We start from the raw sequence: 8,894 nt of genomic DNA, 5'->3' as shown, positions 1-8,894 counted from the left end.
GTCATGGTTGGATGAACAATAAACCTTATGCATTTACATTAGCGGGTCTGTCTTTCCCTTGTGGTCTTTGGGGATCCTCATGACTTGGGCACAACACAGATGGAAGCAGATGCAGAAATCCTCAACTAACCAATGGGTCAAGTTCTCAGTGAGGGTAGAGTGATAATATGAACAAAGGAGTCAAGATCATGATAGGGAAACCCACAAGATCAACAGACCTGAGTTAATGAGAGATCACTGACTCAGGTCTGACAAATGGGGAATGTGCATAAGACCAAACTAGACTCCTTTAATATAGCTAATAATGGTGTGACTGGGACAATATATGAGGCCACTGAGAGAGGGTCCAAGTCTAACACTACTGCACAAACTAACTTAGTGGAGCCCATGCTCAGTCTAGACACATGGGTGTGGGGGTGGAGAGGTGCCTTGGTCCTGCCTCATCAAGGTGATGGGACAGACTTAGTAGACTTCCTAGGGGAGGCCTTACCCTCTCCATGGAGCAGATAGGAGGATAGGGGAGTGTGGGCAGACAGAAGAGAAGAGGGAGTAGGAACTGGGATTGGAATGTAACTTAATAAATTAACAAAAATTTTAAAAAGGGTAAGTGGATTCAACTATGGTCATTAGGGCAGGTCCAAAATGAACAGGACTAATAGTAATTAGGACACATAGGAAAGATGATGTGAAGACAGAGGAACAGTAGATGGCATAGAAGTCAGGAGAGACCCAACGCTATCCAAGACACCTTGCATTTGGAAGGTTGAGAACCATTGTTCTTGTGTTTGGTATTGTAAGTAATTAACCCTACATCATGAAAAGTTTTTTTATCCTATAATTTAAAATGACATAGGAACAGGACAATCTCCAAATCTACAGAGAAAACCTGTCTAAAAAAAAAATGACATAGGAATAAAGCAAAAATAATCCTTAAACAAGAGAAATGGAAAGAGGAATGAAAGCAAGCCACATTAGTTGGAATTAAGCAAAATAGTAAAAATTGATAGACATTCTCCAAAATGTGTTGTCTTTCCTTTTTTTCAAACCCTTCCTTTATCCTTTGAATTCACAGAGTTCCACCTGCCTCTGGCTCCTGGGTGCTGAGATTAAAGGTGTGCACCACCACCACAGGGCTTAGTGCCCTTTTCTTGTAATATGAAAACTGAGTAAGGGAATATTTTTAAGGCTTGGCTCCATCTACTCAGAAGTAGAAATATAGAACTTCCTGGTGAGTGTCTGAGCTTGTAAAAACCCCATGAGAGCAGCCACATGAAGATCACCACGTCTGTACTAACCAGAAATATAAGGGATAAAAGTATATCTCTGTTACTGGCTATAAAAATGCTGGTCCCACAACTGAGCCAGTTCTACTTGAACTGTGTCAATCACTTGCTTTATGTTTTGCATTTCTCAATTCTTCTAAGCCATCCTTTCATATTCACTTCTTTACCTTTCCATGTTTGAATAAAATTACCACATGAAGTTGTAGAAGTAAATCAACATATCTTATAATATTATAAAAGCCAGAAGTCTAAGGTATGTACCCAAAAAATGTGCCAAAATAGAACTTTTCTTTGCTGGCCCAAGACAGTAGGAAGTAGGACCTTGGACTGGACCCAGAAAAGCTCAGAGAGCACTATTTACCCAGCACCCACTGGTTTTCATACCACATTTTGATCTAGTCTTAATTGTAGCCACAGGTTCTCTCTCTTCTTCAGGTATTTGTAACCCATCCCAGAGCTTTCAGGTTTGAGCACAGAGCCCTTCACACTCTTCTTCATGTTTTGATTTTTTTACTTTCCAGCTATAACAAGGAAAGGCAGTGGTTACACCAAAATCATGAAAGTTAGCCTTCTATTCTCTCAAATGAAAATGTTTGGGCCCATGGGAAGAGAAAGCACTTTCATAAGATCCATTTATATTTATATTTCTATTTATATCTTCTCTGTGTGGCACAGGTTGACTATTACTTAGCTTCCTGAGTGCTCAGATTATAGTTTACGTGTGTGTTATCACACTTCTTCATTGAGTGCTGAGAGACATGTGTTCATGCTATCTAAACATACACTATAATGCTGTCATTGCCATAGGATATCAGACTTTAGAGAATACAAATTTTTACTTGTTTTGTTGTTTGTTTTGTTTTGTTTTAAGTGTTATTTATTATATGAAGTGTTCTACCTGAATGTATGTTTGTACAAAAGAAGAGGGCACCAGATCTCATTATAGATGGTTGTGAGCTACCATGTGGTTGGTGGAAGTTTAACTCAGAACCTCTGGAAGTACAGTCATTGCTCTTAAACTTTTAGTCATCTCTCCAGTCCATTGTTGTGTTTTAAGACAGGGCCTCATTATGTAACCCGGACTGGCCTGGAATTCATTGAGATTCATGCTTTTGCCTCTTGAGTGCTGGGTTTAAAGGCATGTGCCACCATGCCCAGCTCAGGATTAAAATTTTATTTTTCGTATTATAATTAATCATTAGGATAGCTAAAATGACTAATGCTATTTCATGTGAAATGTCAATTACTGTTCTAAGAATATTTATTACATTTCTTATTCACACAAATGTTTTAGATATTTTCCTAAATAAAAAGAGGGTCTGGACTATGATTAGGAATCATTGGCTAGGGCCTATGATTCCTGATACTACAAGATTTGAGTTCAGCCTCTATCACTAAAAAAGCAAAATAGAGGTTTAGTCAATAAAGAATTTGCCACTCAAACAATAAGCACAATGCTGAGTCTGGAAGGGAATGCTGGAAATCTTAATGTTGTGGGATGTTTGATCACTATGTGTAAATGTGCCTGCCTATGGTACCTCATTGTTTTAATAAAAAAAAAAACTGAATGGCCAATAGCTCAAAAGGAAAGGTTAGGTAGGACTGTGGGCAGAGAGAAAAACTCAGGGGGGGGGGTGGAAAATGCCAGGAAGACATGGAGGGAGCTGGGCATACAGAATGGCAGATCATAGACTAATAGAAATAGGTTTAGTTATAGGAAGTATTTGGGAACAAGGTTAAGTTAAAGGTCAAGCAGCTTTCATAATTAAGAAGTCTATGTGTCATTATTTGGGGACTGATGGTTCCAAACAAGTCTGAAAAGAAAATCCAACTAAATCTTAGCACTGGAAAAGTGAGACAGATCTGTAAGACTCAGTGGCTGACAAGAATAGCTTAAGAAGTGAGCAATAGTCCCAATGAGAACTTAATCAATAAAATGGATATAGTAAAGTCACTTGGAATTGACTTGACCTTTGACACATGCTCTCTCTCTGTCTCTGTCTCTTTCTCTCAGACACACACACACACACACACACACACACACACACCACATACTAAACAAACAGATATATTACACATTGTTCTTTGATTTTTTTTGGTCTTCACTTATTATCTCCCTCCACTTCCTTTTTTTGTTTGTTTGTTCAAGACAGGATTTCTCTGTGTAGCCCTGGCTGTCCTCATACTCATTCTGATGACAAGGCTGGCCTCAAACTCAAGAGATGCCTGCCTCTGCCTCCCTTAATTCACACTGCCACTTTATATAGAACTAAGGCAAAAGCTGTCAGTTTTTTCAAACTGATAAATATTAATGAGTTATTAAACTATAATTTGAGCACATATTCCCTGCTGTAGCAACTTCTGTTGTGCTTCAATGTTCTCCAATGATAAAGGAAAGGCACTTTGAACTTCACACACTACATCTATTTCAAACCTTGTATCAGGAGTGTGTTATAATCCTTCATATAAAATATGATTTGTTTATTAATATTGACAAACTCCTCATGCCTAGATTCTTAAAATAAGTGAAATTATTATAAGATACCTAGAAGCCCAGTGAAGTTTTAGGGGAGAATGAATGCAGGCAGCATACCTTTGTTTCCCTCAAAGTTGCCACATGTTGTTGGAACAGGTTCAGCTCTTCTAACATGGGGACAGAGGCACTATCCACATCATGCATAAGCATACAAAGAATTTTACAGAGTTAGTGATCTTGTTCTTGCAGAAGCTTAAGTTTCTGATTTCTCTCCTTTTTCTGTTTTTTGAGAAATTCTACTTGAGTGTGCAAATCTTTTTCTAGTCAAAGAGTTGTCTCTTTTTCTTCCTGTATGAAATAAGATATGACTATAGTTAGGTTCAAGGATGGGAAGGAATCTAGGAGAGAATATGAAAGACAAATATTTAAATTTACAAACAAGACAGTTTAAGCCTGGGATGGTGGCACACACTTTTAATTCTAGCACTTAGGAGGCAGAGGGGCGGGGGATATCTGTGAATTCAAGGCCAACCTGGTCTACAAAGTGAGTTCCAAAATGGCCATGGCTATTACACAGAGAAAACATGACAAAAGAAAAAAAAAACTTAGCTTATAGCCAACTAAAAGATGATATACAGAGGATCACCTTGGATTTCTAGCTAGGAAAGGCAAATAGGACCTTATTTATTGCTTGACTTGTATGATATGGCTAAGAAAGACTTCAGAATCCTGATCCTCATTTCAGGCACTGAGATTACAGGTATTGGTTATCATGCCCAACTTCCTTTTCCAATTTTTACTATAGTATAATACTCCTAAAGATTATTGCCCTGTATTTAACATCTTTGCCATTTTTAAGTGTATAGTGTACTGGTATTAAATACAGATAGTCTCCAACTTAGCAATAAACTTCATGATTTTTCATCTTCATGGAACAAAAGCAATATGTACTCAGCAGACTCCATACTGCAAGTATAAACACAGCCAGTTTTTCACTTTCAATTCAGTACTAATACAAACTATGAAATACTTTTAAGATGGTCTCACTGGCCTTGAACTTTAGATCTTCCTGGCTCAGGTTTCCACATGCTGAGATTACAGACCTTCACTATCACAGCAAACAACAATCAGGTATGTACAACCTTTTGACACTGTGAAAATACACTGACATACACAGTTCATACCTGAGAACAGGACTGTCACTTGGAGGGTAAAGGCTTGTTGTCAAGCCTGACAATCTGAGTTTGATTTCCGGAACCCACACAGTAGAAGAGTAAATCCAACTCAAGCAACTTGTTCCCTGACCTCTACACGCTAACGGCATGTGAACAACCACACACCCACAACAAATTCAAATACAAAAAAGAAAAGAAAAGAAAATCACCTCTAACAATAAAGATCTCATGTTTTAAGATTTTATAATTTTTTAAAAATTGAATAGTTTTATAAATTTAATATTATTACTGCTATTTGTGTATAGTAGGGGAATATGCACTTTGCCATGCCATGCCATGCATATGATAGTCATGGGACAGCGTTATGAAGTTGATTCTTTCCACTCATTCTATTGTTTTTTTTTTTTAGAAAGTTTCTCTGTAGTTTTGTAGGTTGTCCTGAACCTCACTCTGTAGACCAGGCTTTCCTCGAACTCACAGAGATCCATATGCCTCTGTCTCCTGAGTGCTGGATGAAGGGCATGCATATCACCACCGCCTGGCATTTCTGCTCATTTCCATACGGGTTCTGGAGATTGAACTCAGGTCACCAGGCTTTTACACTTTATCCACTGATAGCATCTTACTGGTTTGATCTCTTCTTTTATTTTTAACTTGAGAGTAAAACTAGGACATCATGCTGACCAAGCTTTCACTACTGAATTGCATCCACAGTTAGATTAGAGTATTGAATTAATCCACAGGTTGGACATGATGGTGCCCAACACTAGGCTGTGTTTTTTGCATATGTACCATAACCAAGTATCAGCTACACTTTTCAGTAACTGAATTGGATCAACTGTACAATTCTCTAAAAATTATGATGGTTTTTTTTAGAATGTAATCTAAGTTAAGAAGCAATTGTAAATATAGTAGCATAATCATCATGACCACTACCTTTAGAACTCATTTCATCTTGCAAAACTGAAATCATTAATTTGGCAAAATGTCCTCATTTTATGCTCCCACAAATCCAAATCTATTTTATTACAGCTGACTGTTTTACATGCCAGAATACTTTTGAAGAGTTGTGCAAGGACCAGAAAGCTTACTTTGGTTATCTAGAAGATGGTATATCTAGTTCTTATTAACTGAATACTTACAATAATAATCCTATGAACACCTCTTTACCAATAACAACCAATTTAGTAGATCCTGCTCTATTCCTAGTGGATAAAAAAGGGAATAGAGTGAGTATTAATTATATGTTGTACAAACATAGTTTCACTTAGCATTATTAAAAACTTTCCATACATTCAAGGAAGACAGATATACCAGTGTACTGCCAACTTCTCATGTACCTAATTTAATATTGAATGTTTAAGAAAAAAGAGAAACTTTATGTATCAAATCTATATCATTTATGTTAATTTAAGGAAACTGCTCTAGTGTCACGATCTGCTTGAATGCTGTTCCCTGCCAGGGATCAATTATCCTAACCCTTCAAAGGAAGTCTGATTGCCAGACTTTCTCCATTTATACACACAGGTAGTAAGCTTTTCCTGTAATAGTAATTGGAACATGAGATCCAGTCATCATTATCTTTCAAAACTCCCTATGTGTCCAAACTTTTCAGAATCATTCTGGACGGTTCAGTGGTATGTAGCTTTTGATTATTACAAGAGCCACAAAGGTTGAAGTTTGTCTGCTACTTCCTCTTTGTATCATTAGGTATCCTGGCCTCTTATGTACCCACTGTATTCTGTGGGGCTGGATGGTAGCACAGACATATATGTGAAGAAAACAAAAAAAAAATGATGGACAGAGGACCATCTTTTGGGTGATAATGCCTACATTGCTTTTTGTTCTAAAGACTAACTTAGAAGAGTATGAGCTTCTCTCATGAATGAATTTAAGTGTGCTGCATGTGAACCTGCTGCCCAGTGAAGTCATAAAAGGGTGCTCGATTCCCAGGACAGTTGTGAGCAACCACATGTGCTGGTAACTGAAACCAGCTCCTATGCAAGAGCAGCAAATGCTCTCAACTGTTCAACCTTTTCTCCATCTGCTATCTTGTTTTTAGATATTTTGAAGACAAGGTCTTTCATTGGTTTGATGCTTAAACCTCCAATATTCACCTTTCTTTGCCCTACCAATGCTGAGGTTACAAGAATATGCCACCATTATGATTTTTTCCCTTGAGACAAGGTTTCCCTGGCTGTCTTGAAACTCACTCTGTAGACCAGGCTGACCTTCAGATCTGCCTGCTTCTGCCTCCCAAATGCTGGGGTTAAAGGCATAAAGCATGGCCCGGCAATCTGGCTTATTTTGCAAGGTGTATGAGGACAGAATTCAGGTTCTCATGCCTTTGAGGGGAGGACTTTACCAATTAACCCATTTCTGCAATGTCTCCCTACCCCCCGCCCTTTTAAACAAAGATCCATGCCACCCTTGTCCGTTAAAACATTATTATGCTCTACAAATCTGAAATACAGCAAGAAGTGCTTGATAGTTATTTCATATCAATAGGGTAACTTAACTACCTTTCACATTTTTCATATGTATCCTCCTCTTACAAGAACACTTTCCATTTGCATTGCTAAGTTAAAAACATATTCCTCCATCTTAGACCCCAATCAGTCCCCCAAGCACTCTGTACTGCCACACCTGAAATGACCTCTCTTGAAGCTCACTACACACAGTACTCAGCTCCTCCTGACTGCAGCTGTGGGCAATGAAACATGAACAAGAAGACATTATGGATTCAATTCTCGCTCTATACCTTATATGGATGGGTTCTGGTGGTTGAGCTCAGGTCTTCAGGCTTATATCATGAAGTTGCATATGCCTTTACATACTAAGTTAGCTATCCAAGCCCCTAAATATTTCTCTCTCAAAGAAAGGTTAAACTTAAAAGATACCATTACAGGCTAGAGAGATGGTTCAGAAATTAAGACTTTGAATGCCCTTCTGGAGGATATAGGTTCAATTCCCAGAACCCACATTGCAACTCATAAGTGTCATGTACCAGGTGCTAAGCTGTACATGGCATTATAATGTCATGAATGAATTGGCTGTGCCTTGCTGTAGATTCTGGTACCAGACTGCATCTCTATAGTGGCTTCCTCCTCTAGAGACCCATACCTTTTTGTCATGGCTGACACTCCAAACAGTCAAGACTCGAGACCTTCCACCTCCCACACGCAGGAGAATGCTGGAAACATGCAATTATGAGGTCAATGAGATCGAAGTCCCTCCAGGCACCAGGAGCTGGACAGACACAGACCAGCCTTTTAGATCATCAGCCTCAGTCTGATGTCGTCCTCCTTCTCTAAGCCCAGACCCTCTAAAAATGAATCATTTACTACACTTATGCAGAGACAGTATCTTAGATCAAGTAATCTTAGATCAAGATTAGTGTGTTGAAAACATGATTGAAAGCTACCAGACTAAGCAAGGGTGGGTGGAAAAGCATCGTACAAGCGGGCCTCCATACCCACTCCCCCAAACAGCTCTGCCATGCTGGGCTCTCCAGAAGACCCACTCAGGCATTCTCGCTAGCAGGCAAAGGTAAAGGCTAGATTCTAGTTTTAATTCCTCCCCAGGGGATTGGTCCTACATGCCACATGGCCTGTGTTCTGCACCACTATGGTTCCATCCCGGAGTATCATCTCGGAGCAGTATCTTCAGGGAAATGCATTATTATGTGGATTTCCTCACCCAGACCTGATTTTTTTCTCAGACGGAAAAAGAAAAACTAAACAAAACACAGTTTAGATTTTCCAGCAGTCAGTCCAAACCTGAGTCCTCAGTATGCCACCAGAATATAGGTTACTCTAAATCTTGGGTCCCTCTAATTCTGCACTAAATGTAAAGTATTTTTCCTGATGGGAACTGGATGTAGAACGCTAATATGAATATGTGCATAACCAGTGGATAGGAAAGCAGGGATGGTGTATGTTCAAAAGTTCTGTGTCTAAG

At 38.8% G+C, this 8,894-nt stretch overlaps 1 pseudogene; it reads right to left on the bottom strand.

Moving 5' to 3' along the window:
• Positions 1 to 1,290: 1,290 nt before the first annotated feature.
• Positions 1,291 to 8,584, bottom strand: LOC127236274 (protein regulator of cytokinesis 1-like; annotated as a pseudogene).
• Between the last annotated feature and the right edge of the window lie 310 nt (positions 8,585 to 8,894).

This window comes from Phodopus roborovskii, unplaced genomic scaffold (assembly GCF_943737965.1).
Source record: "Phodopus roborovskii unplaced genomic scaffold, PHOROB, whole genome shotgun sequence".
NCBI classification, from domain to species: Eukaryota; Metazoa; Chordata; class Mammalia; order Rodentia; family Cricetidae; genus Phodopus; species Phodopus roborovskii.
Note: the sequence above shows the minus strand (reverse complement) of the source record. Positions and strands in the feature narration are given on the sequence as shown.